The following is a 15,207-nucleotide window of genomic DNA, read 5'->3' as shown; positions in this document are numbered from 1 at the left end:
CGTTGTTGTCTTGAAAACAAGAATAATAGAATAAACAACTTCTGTCATTTTATCCAATCAAGCTGTTTTTTATTGGCGCGAGATGGCCAGCTTTATTTTCTTTTGATTATTATTGTTATTAATGTTATTTTGATCAGTCCGTAGCCAGCGGCAACCAGCAGCGACGTCACTCGTTGGTTTGTGAAGCCTCGAGTTCAGATTTCGGCCGGCGCCATCTTTACCGGTTCGGAGCGGTTTGGAGCAGGAAGTGACCGTATTTGGACGAGCTGGGCGGGGGGGGGGGGGGGGGAAGCTAACGGTGGATGTGACTCGATCTGATTGGAAACCCGACGATACTACGTCCCCGCCCACCGATAGCCGTAACCTGAGTGCATCGCAGGCCTGTCAATCAAACAAGACACGCCCCCCCCTCCAAAAAACACAGCTTTTTGGAGCCAGCCTCTAGTGGCACTCGGTGGTATTGCAGCTTAAGGCACTTTATCGTCCCGCGATGTAATTTTTCAGTTGTCGCAGAAGCTGTTCAGTACTCAGTTAAAAGGTTGTTATTTATTCTATAGCTCGATTGACCACAGCCTGCAGCTAACGGTGTCGAGGAAGGAACATGAGGTTCCCAATTTTTAATACAAAACTCCTGCAAAATACTGATTGGTCAAATGCGTCCCAAACTAGCGGTAAACAGACGTCCGCGAACACGCGTGTGACCCGTTATATTTTTGAATCCTCGCTGAGTGACATTCAGATGCGACCTTAGAAAAAGGAGCGAGAGATGTTTCATTGTCGGCCATTCTCCCCTGACATGACCGCTGCCTCGGGGCAACGCAACTCCTCTCCTCTCTGTTTGAGATCTCAGTGTGTGTGTGTGTGTGTGTGTGTGTGTGTGTGTGTGTGTGTGTGTGTGTGTGTGTGTGTGTGTGTGTGTGTGTGTGTGTGTGTGTGTGTGTGTGTGTGTGCTCCTCCGGTCTCCAGAGTGGTGACATTCAGAAACATTCGAAGGCGAGCCCAGCCATGCCATGCCAAGCTAACACCCTGACATTGTGCTGACATTTCCCTCCTGCTGGCTCATACTCGCCTCCCTGCTTAGCTTTTCTCTTTGTGTGTGTGTGTGTGTGTGTGTGTGTGTGTGTGTGTGTGTGTGTGTGTGTGTGTGTGTGTGTGTGTGTGTTTGTGTTTGTGCGGTTTCTAAATGCGCCGCTCAGATTCTGAGAAAAGGACCCAGCAGTGCACTAATGGCTTTGGATGTGGGAAAAGAAGTGCATGAAATCCGTCACTGCTACAGAAGATATATACAGCAGCATAAATACCGTGCGCATTTACACTTTTACTGGTGGAAGCTGCGGTGCAGAAATCGGAGACCGTGACTCGGTTGAACAGAAATTGAAGAGGTTTGTGAACATATCCCGGTCATTATGTTGCATTTTCTTTCTTTCTAATAGAAATCGAGAAACCTCCAGTTTGAATCCGTGAAGGTTAATAGATTCAAACAAACAATCGGTCGGGTCTTTTGGGGACTGAAAAGAATAATCAACGAAAACCTTGTCATGTACGTACGTCTCGTGAAACGAGGAATTGGACTCGGAACGGAGACTTTTCTCGCTTTTTTTACGTCCGCACTTTCCGACCTTGCCCTCAAGGAGGCGCTATAAAGACACGTCAGCGGGCCTGAAGTGTGACTGAATGTACTGCAAACGTGTCCTCCTTCAACTAAATTAACTGCATACCTTCGTCTTCCAATTCCAATAGATGTCGTAAGCGTGCTCGGATACAGAAGATCGACGTGATGCGAACGCTGGCCAGCAGGGGGAGTTAAGCGGGAAGCAATCGTACTCCAACGCGGTCCGTATTAATCGTAGCTAATCTGAAGGCGCCTTCAGAGGCTCGTTTATCATCGCTTCTCAAAAGTAAGAAGCGCATTTAGAAAACATGTCCTTCACTGCCTTTCATTCAATATAATCGAAATATCAGAAGAAAAAAAAAATGTTTAGCCTCGTTTAAACGCGAACCTTCTGATTCTGATTCGAAGGCGCATCCGGAGGTAGTTTGAGGAGGGAGGTCGGAGTTTCAGTACAAGGACGACAGCGGGAAAAGAAATCAGTCGGGGTGCCTGACCGGGAAATGGTGGAAGAGCGAGTGGAGCTTTGAAACGTCAGGACTTGAAATGGGAGTCGCGGTTTTGATTATTTTCCGGGTGATTCTCGGCCTGCGAAGAAAGATGTTCGATGTTTAATTCACGGTCGAAGGTTGATCATTCACTCTGACTTGAGTTCGGGTAATTTTCCGTCCAGAGTCGCATTCAAAGGCAGCAAAATGAGTCATTCGACGTCTGCAGCAAACTTTTAAGATGAAGTTTTAAAAAGATTGCAAAGATTTTTCTTCTTTTTTTTTTTAACTCAAAAATTGCATTTTCAAGGCTTAGAGTCGCGTCGTCTATTTTCTCTTTCTTCAGATTCAATACCCAAAATACAGGGGGATTCATTCCTGTATTAACGCCGTCCGAGACTCGAGAAGGTGCGTCAAGGTTGTGCACCTTGAAATCCGACACCTGTCCCGTGTAAATTATGCATTTATGGTGTTACGGTGGCGGAGGCCGACTCACAGTCAGTAACTGTACAGTTAACAGTTCGTAGGGGTCCCCAGAGGGGAGGGAGGTGGTGGTGGTGGTGGTGGAGGAGGGCGTTGGAAATTGAACCGCGCGGAGAGTCAATATCAACCTTTGAAGATATGAAGGGGGCTCCGGCGCTTTCATGCGCGGCGATCGGCTCTGACAGAGAGGCGTACAAGTTACTGACAGCAGAGCTGTTTTCACTTCGGGTGTTATAAGTGCAGCTCGTCGTCTGCTCACACAATCCTCCGCTTTCAAACCACGCCAAGGTCGTAACAAAAAAAAAAAAAAAGTTGTCCTCCGCTGACTTGCGTAAAAGTTTTGTCAAGAGTTTGAAAAAAAACCAAAAAAAACCCCACAAAAACACCCTTTAAGGTGGAAAAACTGGAATTTATTTACAAAAAGATGAAACGGCAATCCGAGGATTATCCGCGTCACCTCCAAAACCTCGTCGCGCGCAAGAAGACATCATTAGACGGAGCGCACGGCACCGCTTTCTGACCCGAAGACCTCCGAGGTCAGGCCCGCTCCGACGGCTCCGTGTCGCTAATCACGCCGTTAATTAGGAGGAAATCCTCCCATTAGTGGAGCGTTTAAAGAGCGGCGATCTAATTGCGCGGCTCGGAAGTCGACGCGCTGCCGGCGCCTGCTCGTGTCAATGCAGACCGAAACGTATAGAAATATATGAACCGGCGTCAGCGTCGACAGATGAAACCCGTTCGCTTCGATTGACCTGCATTTAGTGACAGTCCCTTTTTATTATCGTTGGATTACATGCAGGTAATTAATTCATCTCGTTGGAAGCGGCGGTTGGGTGAGAAGATGCGGTCGTATTGTTCATTAAATTTCGCCGGCGGGAGTCTCAACATCTGTTTCCGTCACGAGAGGTAAAAGGATCTTTTTTTTTTTTTTTTTTTAAAAAACAGCGTCAGCTTCTCAAGAATTTCTTAAAATCACTTTTATCTGAAAAATGGTTCCTGCTTTTCACAGATCCTCTTTTTCTTTGCACTTAGGGACAGAAAAAAAGAAAAGAAAAGAAAAACAAAACACGTGACCGCTCCCACATGTATGTTGCTCGTGTAGATTCCCCGTGTTGTCCGACGTGGGTCAAAACATGCGGTCACGCGACCTGCCGCCTGCCCGCGTGTTCTCCCCCCCCCCCCCCCCCCCCGTTTGGACGGCAGCAGGCGTGTCGAGGAGCCGGCGCCCTCTGGTGGACGGAGGAGCCGAGTGAAGGGCTCTAATGTCACAACCGTGGTAATTATATCCTCATCTTCCTCCCCCCCTCACCCCTCCCCTCCCCCTCCCACCTGTCATCGTCTCCGAGCTTCTTCACGTCGGTGTTGCAGCGAAGTCGCCGCTCGGCTAACGACGCCTCTCCTCTCGCCGACCTTTCTCAGCGCAGGGTGAAAGGACCCGGGTGACGTGTGAGCAGAGCGCGCGCACACGCTGCACACGCACGCACACACACACACACACACACACACACACACACACACACACACACACACATCATTGCTTCTCATCCACACAAATATGTTGGTTTATCAGCTGCAGTCATGACAACTCTGCGCCTTCATAAATGCGGGTGACAGCAGCAATACCTGTGGGCTCGTGTAGATAAAAGGACACACACACACACACACACACACACACACACACACACACACACACACACACAGTGTATAGATCAGAGAGGTCCGAGAGATATGAGCGGCGGGAGAACCCGGTATTTTAGTGAGGATGTTAACTTCAGTCAGAGGTCAGCGTTTCAACCTCACATCGCCTTCACTTCTGCTCGCCGACTCTCAGTCCAGTAGAACACGACGCGCCTGAGTGAGATCGATCGCATCGGTGAGCAATGCGCCGCAGCCGATCAAACCGGCGTACCAAGACACCAAAGATGAAGGCAAAAAAAAAAAAAAACCCCCAAAAAACAATGATTGGAATTCCTCTCTATCCTAATAAGTTTTGTGTAAAGTTCCCCGTCATTACTGAGGCTTATTTACAGCGGCGATGAACTTCACTGATGTATTCCGGTTTAAAAAAAAGGTGCTTTAAAAATACAATTTAAAGCACATATATGAGTTTGATGTTGTGCTAAATGATCCTTATAATTGATTAATTGACTGTGTAATTCGAGAGAAACGGAATTATCGTCCAGTTTTTCAGCATTTCTAAAATAGTTTGTTTTGGTGTAACATCTGCGTTGTTTGCAGCCACGGCAGACAGCTGTTTTCTATTTTTTTTTTTTTTTTTTTTTAAATCTATGCACAGACAAATTCAACCACCAGTTGATGTAAATAGTGGAGCATTTAGCGGTTAAAGACTCAGATAATCAGGAGTTGGAGAGGATTAAAACTGATCAAAAAGCAGAGTGAATATTTGGATTTTAGCCACGTTTACGCAGAAAGCGTTAAAGTTGTAATTTTGAGTCGTCTGTCTTCACCACCGGCGTTAACAACCCGTCTTTCACACGCTCTTTATGCATGTAGCTGTGACTTAAAGCGGATTTTTAGGCTGCAAATCTAGTTGTTCTGTTGGACTTTGATCACCTCCAAAAGACACGCCCCCAAAAACACTTTTTGAGGGCTAATATCCAATTAATGACGGGATTATTTTCAGATGGAGCGTCAGAAAACTAATATGAAGGAGCGACTTTAGAGAACGACACCGAAATAAGTTGTTGAAAAAAACGTATTTACTTTGTATTTCGGGAGAGAAGTTGAATGGGAGTCAATGGAGCCGGAGCCTTTTTTTGGAGCCAACACCTGGTGGCACCCTGTGGTATTGCATCTTAAGCTACTTTGGCCCAACTTGTCAGAGCTGGAAGCTGCGTCCTTTTTTTAATATGCATTTTATGGTAGAAACGGTATGTATTAATATAACGTGAATACAAGCACGTTGAGCTGCCCTCAAGTGGCCAAAAAAAAAAAGAATGCAGTATTTAGTTTTCTGTTTACTTTTTTCCTTAACTGCCTCATAACTTCGTAGCTTTTAATGTCGCATTAAACACAAAAACATGTGGATGTGTTGCGGTTTCTCCTTCAAAACTAGTCACCGTTGGATAACTATCAAACCACATCGAACGAGGTGGCACATTTCAAAGTTAAGACACGACGCCGTCCTGCCGCCACGAGTCCAACATTGTTTTGGGACCCCGTAACATCACCTAAACGCTTTTAAAGTGATTCCAAACAGAAATCCACTTGTAATGCACGGTGTTCCTCGGCTAGGTTTAATTAATGGAGCTGCAGTCAAACATTAATTGCGTTTGGAATCTGCTCGGCGTTTGCTCAGTCTCTCCGAAAACATCAACAGACGCTCGGCTATAAACAGTTGCTGTACTCTATTAACGAAATAGCTCTCCTCGCCTCGGACCGTCGGAGAGAGGGAAGAAGAGCGGAAGGAATCACAAAACTTCAGAGAGCGTTTGGTCCAAATGCTGCGGAATATTAATTTAGTCTTTGAAATCATTGAAAAAAAAAGAAAATCGAATCAGTCACAGAAACAACTACTTTTTCAGTCGAAACTCACTTCGTGGGTGTCTGAAGTGCTGCAGTGTGCCTCTGCGTGTCGTTTTTTTTTTTTTTTCTTTCTTTCTTTTTCCTACCTCTCCGGCTTTTCATTTCCCTCCTCCACTGGGCTGAGACATGGAGGCCGGGAGGCCACCGGGGGAATGTCAGGGATGATCGTAACTCCGTCCCCAGACGTGACACTGTCTGCAAACGCTGCTGCTGCTGCTGCTGCCGGCAAATCTGCTCAGCCACTCGAGGGCTTTTGCAGGTTTTCATTTAGTCCGAACTTCGCTCGGGTCGTTTTCATTTGAGGATGTTCGGTGCAACATTTGCACATTTGGTGCGCAGCCGGGGTGTCGGCGGAGCCGAAAGAGCGGCAGCGTTGGCTGGTCGGTTTTGGACTTTAATATTTGCTCGGTTGTCATCAAATTTAGCGCCGATATTCACATCCGCTTCTGGGTGAAATGTAATAAATATGGGGAGTTTTCATCCAGCTCCATCATCAGGTTGATAGACTTTAGTTTACAACTAAATAGCTCTAAGACTAATCACATTTCCATCAGCATCTAATGCGCCTTATTTTTTTTTAGCACTAAACTTAATACATGTTATATCTTCTTAGCATTTGTATATACTAGTGATGGGACATGATTTTTAAATATTGAAAAAGTCATTATAATATAAAAAAGTAAAAAAACGTGAAAGTGCGACTTTCGCGCACTTTTAGGTGCCAAATGTTTCCCAATAATTTCGTCATGTGATCACGACTTGTGTGAACATCCTGGGTTGTTTTTTTCTACAAGGGATTGTACTTCTGTTCACCTGATGAGCAGAAACCTTTAATAACTTGGTATTTTCTTCAAGTTGTGAGTTATGACTAATGATATTTTTGAGGTAAACTTTTTTCGATAAAAATCACTCTACTTCCCTCAGCTGGATATTTTATCCGGGGGCCATTTAATGTATCTTAATGGGATTTTGACGTGATGGTTTTTTTGTTTTTTTTTCCTTTGGTGTTTTGCAGTTCAGTGCCGGTGTCACTAATGGATGGCATTTTATTTTGTTCTCGCTGTCGCTTAAAAAGCACATAAAATTGTTTAAAAGATCCCATCAGAACCAGAATAATGACAGACAGTGTGAGTGATGAGTGTGAACGGGCCTGTTTTACACTTCTTTCTTTTTTTTTTTCCATAAATCGAATGGGAAACTTCCAGCAGAGGCTTTGTTCAGATCTGCTCCTTCTGTGTGAATGTTTTATTGGTTGCTGTTATTTTCTCATAAAGCTTCACTTTATTCCACATTAAAACTTCAGGCTAATGAAACTATCTTTTTGTCGTCAGATATTACGAAACAAACGCTCTCCGTATTTCAGAAAATCAGAATGAATACATCTTTTGTCAAATAAATCCAAAACTCTGAGAGGCCAGAAAAATAAATCGTAATGTTTAATTTGAACCTTTTTCTTTTTAAAGATGTGGATTGATTTAAACGTACAAACAAGGCGGAATCGATCACTGTGATCAAATCAATTATCCAAACTACTTTTAAAAAACTGTGCCCGCGGTGTAAAATTGATATCATGCTGAATATGATGTGAAATCCTGTTAAGTGCGTAAGCAGGCAGTGAAAACCCTGAACTCTCCGGAGCCTCCCCGACTAAACGTCTGCGGTCGTCGGCCCTCTAAATGGCAGTTTAGCTGCAAAAGAGGATTAACTGAGATTAGTTATAATACCTGTGACAGGAGCTTGATAGGCCACTAAAAGGTACAGGAGGAGATACAGTGGAGCCGTGGAGTTCCTCTGTTCTTTTCGCATCTAAAAAAAACAAAAACTGTTTACTTCTCAATGAGAGCAAAATTTGAAACCAGGCGGCTGATTGGAAAAGTGATTTAATCGATAGGTATTCTGATTTTTTATTTAATCTCCTTTAATCGTCGCATTTATTGAAAGTGTTTGGTCACCATCACAGCAAGCAACAACCTCGACGATCTCAGATTCTCTCTTTGGCGACACCGTTGGTGATAAGGTGTAATTGCGGATGTGGTTTTTTTTTTGCACTTGGAGCTGCGTTCCTATTTGCATACTTTTTTTTCCTTTCCGCTTTCAGTCCATACTGCAGCTTCCCTTACAAAGTGTGCACCGTTGCATACAGTACGCATACAATTCGGAGATACTACTCCGTCACAAAAACGCACCCTGGACTTGGTCACATCCGTCGCCATCGGTAGCGCGACATTTCAAGTAAAAGGAAAAAGGATGCGATTTGGAACGAGCGCGAAACGTCGCGTGTTACAAAAACAGGTGTAACTCGGCCGCTGACGTTCATCGAGCCGTGGAACTTGGAGTACTTATTCACGACGGTTATAGCTTCCACCCGCTCCGCGCTCATCGCAGCGCTGCGCGCCGTTCCCGCGCGACAGGAGCAGTCTCGGAAGATTTGGATTGTACCTCGTCTTTGGCGAGAACGCGAAGCAAATCTTCATCTTGAATTATTTGTGGTAATTACACTCCTGGACTGTCTAAATACTCCAAACAACCAAGGAACCGTCCAACTATAAGCTGTAAGCTAGCCTAGTTTCACATGGATTGATGTTTACTCGGTGTGTGTGTGTGTGTGTGTGTGTGTCCGACTCATAAATTGGGAGTCATAAAGTGCTGGTATGTGTCTAATGCGGCCTCGGGTCTTTATCTCGACTTTCACAAATTCCATCTGCTTTCTGTCTGAACACATTTAATGGAGGTCAAAAAAAAAGTATATTTGGTGGCTTCGAACACTGTCAAACCCAATCCAGTATGGCTTGTTCCTGCGTACCTCCTGTTTCCAAGCTGACGCGTCTGGTCACTGCAGAATTGTTTTTCACCAGCGTTTGTTTCTGAATCTGCACGTCAGTGGAGACGACCGCGTCTGATCTTTGGATCTCTGTTCTGTCTCCAAATGTTCCCGTGCTCCATTTGTTTTATAACTCGGTCCAAGTCTGTTTTTCTGACTTCGTCTGAGTGAAAATCAAACATTTCTGTCACCTTGCCCTCACACAGGGAGCAGACCGGCCGGGAGGAGCAGCAGCAGGCCGATTTAATATTTTATTAGAAAAGAGAGTGTTAATTAAAGCACAGAATTTTACAGCTATTGCCAGGACCGTGGTATATTGTATTGGGATACTGTCCAAGCTAATGGGGCGCGGCTGCTGGTTGTGTCGAGGCTATGGACGGAAACTAAATGAGTGTATCCATATTGGTATGAAATTAAACTGGCTGCACATTAGTTTTGGGAGTAATTTCCAGTCTGTACTGATTGCTTTCAAGGCTTCGGTTAACGTCAGTCTTCCAGGCCAATTTCCTTGGTAATGCGGGGACTTAAGACTTATCTGAGCCACAGTACTTTCCACAATGAGCCGGTCCCTCATTTTTATTTTTAATTTTTGCCAGGAGGCAACCTCATGTACAAGCAGATATTATTGGACTTACGAGGATTAGGAAGCTAACTCTTGATTTTGCTCGGCAAATCCGAGAGGAATGGATGCAATGAGGGGAGAAGTTGGACTCGAGTCCGTGCAGGGCTTTGTGTTAACGGAAAGAGGAGCATGAATGGGAATTATAATTCTCGGCATCTCTCCGCTGTCTCCCCCCGACTGTCTGACAGGCAGCAGAGTTGATAGCGGCGGGGGTTTGGGCAGAGGGACTCGGGGAAAGCCTGTAGCATGAATTCCAAACAAGATCAGGGGCCACGCTTTAAATTAAAGAAAGACCGGGCGGTGTGAGAGCCGGAACAAAACAAGAGAGGAGGTGCGGGGCCTCGATCATCGCTCGCCGCGGTTTTGGGATCAATAAATAATTCAAAGTTTGTGTACTCATTAAAAAGAGGTCGCAAAAATGAAAAGCGAAGTTTCTGATGGCGTCTTTATTAGACTGCGCTGACCTTTTTTTTTTTTTTTTTCTGCATTATCAATATGCCTTGTAACAAGCGGTCTGTAACATTGAGCAGCAAATCCCCAAAGTCATCTCATTCACATTCACACTGTGAACAATTTCGCCCCGTTGTGGAAAATATTGACTGTAGCAAATGGAAATGCTAATACAACACTCCCTTAAGCACAGAGCTGTTCCTCCTCCTCCTCCTCCTCCTCCTCCTCCACAGCAGCAGCGTGTGCATGCACAGTGATCAAAGTATGACACGTCGGCCCGCTAAAATCGGGCTGCTGCAGTGAATCAGCAAACAAAAGCTTGACAGAGGACGGGAACAATAAGGAGCGGCTACAGTAGCCAAAACCGAAGTGGCAGCGGATGATAATAAATAAAATGTTAAAAAAAAAAAAACTCGATAAGAGGCCGATAAGAGAAAAAGAAGCACCGAATGTTGAAGATTAAAATCAGAGGAAAAGGGGATGAAAATGGTTCAGTATAATCAAGGAATTAGTGACACTTACAAATGAGTTCAGACTCGAACATGTGCGAGATAAAAGGCGGGAAAGATAACGGCCCGCCGCCGATAAGGAGAAAAAAAAAAAAACCCGTTTCGCTCACGTCTCCAGGCTCCCGAGCGGAGGGGAAGGTGTGTCCTCGCCGCCGCCTAATCAGCCTAATTACCAGCGATTATCTGCTTCAAATTGCTCGCTGTCAGTTTGAAAAGTCCATAATCAAGATCCGCAGCACAACAGATCATTATACTGTAAAGGGGGAGGTTGGGAGGGGGGCTGCCATTACTGTCATCATCTCTAAACTGTACCCCCCCACCTCCCCGCCCCCCTCCGTGAGGTCGAGCCGAGGCCCCCGCGCCGATAACGAGCTCTTCAAAGCTAATTGAAATAAACAGCCAATTACGATGAAATTAACGAGTCGATCGGTCGCGTTGGATAAACGTGCGGGTCAAACGAAACGGCAGCCGACCCGACAAACAGAAGTGCAAGTTGAAAAGGGACACGGAGAGAGAGACGCTGTACTTTTTAAATGGTTTTTTTTTTTAGCCTTTTAGGGCCAAATCACAGCTAGTTTTTCTACTTTTCAAATGCCAGCTTGTCCAAGTACGACTTTGTTTTCTTCCACCCTCTGAATTTCACGTGCAGTGGAAACAAGACTAAAAGTTGGCGCTTCAGAGCAACGATGTATGACAGCAGAAGCAGCAGCGTAGCCTCGTATTACCACATCTAAAATTCACCGCATGAATATATTAGTCCATCCACGCTGTGTTGAAGATTTTTTTTTCGACTACCTCGGGCTAATTTTGAAACTACCGGAGAATTAATACCAATTCGATTAAGAGTTGAATCCTTCCGAACGATTTTCCAATTGTTTTTTTTTTTTTTTATTATTATTTTTGATTGAAACGCCCGTCTCTAGAAAACCGCTTCCTCTGTAGCCACAAATTGAATTAGGATTCTGGTGCATTAAACCTGTGAATGCACGAGGAGATAAACCCAACAGTGACAGCTCGACGTACTCGTCCAATGTTCTTTTCTGCTCCGGTTAGGAAAGAAATAAAACACCGAAACGGGTTTGGCCGCGGAGAAGGCCGGTGCAGTCGGAGCCGGGACGAAGGACGCTGCAAAAAAAAAAAAACGCTCGGTAAGCTGCTTCTCGTCTGATCGCCTCGTTCGTTGTTCAAAGCAGCGACACCGCTCGCCGAAAGGTCACGTCGGCCGTCGTTAATTAACGGAAACACAAACAGTCCGGTTTGCTGCGCCGTCTGCAGTCTGAACTCTCGACTCAAGAGTCTCCGGATCTCAACTGCTCCGGCAGAGTGAGACGTTTTCCCGTCTGATTGCGTCATTGTTCGTTCTCAGAGGTCTCAATCTTCCAATTAAACTGTTTTCTCACCAAGTCGCTTGTCAGCTACAGACCTCAGATTTATCTTCTTTTTTTATTTGCGGTTAATGATCTGTAAATGACGAGCGTTCTGCTTCCTGTTTTGCAGAACGCTCGCAATAAAAGAGACGGGACACGTAAAAAGACTCAGTCGGGACATTTGTCTGCCTCCGATCTATAGCTAATCCATTTACACTATAATCAGATCCAAGATGGATCCGATCCAAACTCCAGCCGCCATCTTACATCATCACCCAACACAAGAGCCCGGACGGGTCCAGTAAACAACGACTGATTACACTAAAAAAAAAAAAAAAAGTATTGACCGAGCTGTCGGCGGGAGGACGAGTGAATGCAGTTTCACTGGCAGCGAAGTTTCAATGGACCACGGTCACCAATCACGCCGCCCGCCCGGCGTGTGCGTTACCGCCGGCGTGCGAGTATCCACACGCGGCTGCGGGTCCCACCGTCGAATCGACGAGTTTCTCTTTGATGACGTCCGTCAGCGTTGAAATGTTCGAGGTGCGACGAGTGACGAGTCGTGACCCAAAAAGCGGCCGCGTGGGTTTTTGTTCACCCGCGTTCGTAGCGAGACGCACATCGAGACAGAGCGGGAAGAAACGCCGCCCTTCACCTGGGAAAGTATCACCATGATATATTTAGAGCCTACGTGTTGTTGTTGTTGTTTTTTTTACTATGATTATAGAGTGCAAATGTGATCACACGTCATACTTTAGCCGGGAACCGCGTGCGGCACGCGGACAAAAATAGCCCGTTTTATTTCATAAATGACGCACCGCGCGTGATGATCAGACGTACTTAAGAAGCCAAAATTAAAGTTAACGCTTGCGGGATCTCAAATTTAGCAGCTGCTGAAAGAAACCACAACAAAATCTCCATAAATGAGACGAGAGCTGCGGAATTTCCTTTTTTGTTGTTCATGCCGACTCTTAAAATCACCCAAATGCCTGCGTAGCAGCTCCATTTTCTCTGTTGTCATCTCGTTTTTTGCGACAATTAAGAAAATCGTCCCTGCTTGACAAAACTTGCGTCTTTTCTTAACATTGAAACCAAACTTTTCATTCTCTCTCTCTCTCTCTCTCTCTCTCTGCATCCCTCCTCTTAAAAAAAAAAAAAAAAAAAAAAGGTCAGCTGTCGCCCGCGCCGCCGTTAGCTGCTCCACTGCCAGGCCCGTCCACACGTCATAAAAAAAAAAAAACGGGGTCAGACGTCCCCTCGCGCCGCTCAGCTTTGTACAGTTTGTTTCGAGAAACCGCGACGCGAGCTCAAAGCGGCCGCCCATCCATCCGGCAGCGGGGAACGACCGTTTCTCTCAGCAAAGTCGAGCTCTCGCGTCGTCCTCAAGAATAGAGAAGAAAAAGAAGAAACTTCGAGATGCTTCGCAGCTTTGACAGATTACAGCCCGCCGCCGTCTCTGCCCACTAAATCAATCTCTGCTCAACAAGCGGCAGCGTCCACACGGACTGCGCTGATGAAAACACTGTGAACCCGCTGACAGACGTATCTAACACGGGCCGCGTCGCAGTCCCACCGCTGACACACATTGGTGTCAGAAAACTAGAGCACGCTGTGACATCTGGTAACGGCTTCATGTTACATTTTCCATTAAAGCGGGCTGGAACAAAAAGAGGCGTGCCGCGCGACCCGAACGATGATCGATAGAAAGCAAAGCACCTAAATTGTCTCCAATTTTACCGTCCAATTATCAAAAGAAGCTGCACCGTTAACAGTTTACCCCACAGAGGCTGAGAGCCAAGCATGCGTCATAGTTTTATTTTATGTCTGCAGCTTATTCGCTGATCGTCACCTCCAGGTTGTTTGTTTTTGTTTTTGTTTCGTCGTCTATTTACGCGAAGCCACAAAATGAACCTTTTGTTGACTCCCAATCGGCCCCAAGAATCAAATTTAAAAACTCGGTTTTATTGTTGTTTTTTTTCTTCATTTGTCAGCAGCCTGACATGTGCATGTTTATCTGATGCGTATTTCGCGTCACCTGCAGCGACAACAGTAAACAGCTGAGGAGCAGACAATCAGCCTGCGAGGTCATACTATAGTATGACATTTTTTTTTTGACAAAAAATTCAAAGTACTTAAGACTTTATTATGTCGTGTCAAATATGAAGAATAAGTCATACCATAGTATGTCGTCATAACCGTCATACTATATTATGACTTTTTCATCGAACCCAAAAATCATCAAAAAGTCATACTATAGTATGACATTTTTTTTTCGACAAAAAATTAAAAGTACTTAAGACTTTAGTATGTCGTATCAAATATGAAGAATAAGTCATACCATAGTATGTCGTCATAACCGTCATACTATATTATGACTTTTTCATCGTCACCCAAAAATCATCAAAAAGTCATACTATAGTATGACATTTTTTTTTTAGTATGTCGACAAAAAATTAAAAGTACTTAAGACTTTAGTATGTCGTATCAAATATGAAGAATAAGTCATACCATAGTATGTCGTCATAACCGTCATACTATATTATGACTTTTTCATCAACCCAAAAATCATCAAAAAGTCATACTATAGTATGACATTTTTTTTTCGACAAAAAATTTAAAAGTACTTAAGACTTTAGTATGTCGTATCAAATATGAAGAATAAGTCATACCATAGTATGTCGTCATAACCGTCATACTATATTATGACTTTTTCATCGACCCAAAAATCATCAAAAAGTCATACTATAGTATGACATTTTTTTTTCGACAAAAAATTAAAAGTACTTAAGACTTTAGTATGTCGTATCAAATATGAAGAATAAGTCATACCATAGTATGTCGTCATAACCGTCATACTATATTATGACTTTTTCATCAACCCAAAAATCATCAAAAAGTCATACTATAGTATGACATTTTTTTTTCGACAAAAAATTAAAAGTACTTAAGACTTTAGTATGTCGTATCAAATATGAAGAATAAGTCATACCATAGTATGTCGTCATAACCGTCATACTATATTATGACTTTTTCATCGACCCAAAAATCATCAAAAAGTCATACTATAGTATGACATTTTTTTTTCGACAAAAAATTAAAAGTACTTAAGACTTTAGTATGTCGTATCAAATATGAAGAATAAGTCATACCATAGTATGTCGTCATAACCGTCATACTATATTATGACTTTTTCATCAACCCAAAAATCATCAAAAAGTCATACTATAGTATGACATTTTTTTTTCGACAAAAAATTTAAAAGTACTTAAGACTTTAGTATGTCGTATCAAATATGAAGAATAAGTCATACCA

Source organism: Brachyistius frenatus, unplaced genomic scaffold (assembly GCF_029030835.1).
Source record: "Brachyistius frenatus isolate BFR_SWC_R1_liver_20210118 unplaced genomic scaffold, ASM2903083v1 Contig_205, whole genome shotgun sequence".
Taxonomy (NCBI): Eukaryota; Metazoa; Chordata; class Actinopteri; family Embiotocidae; genus Brachyistius; species Brachyistius frenatus.
The sequence above is the reverse complement of the archived record's forward strand: the minus strand, read 5'-3'. Positions refer to the sequence as shown.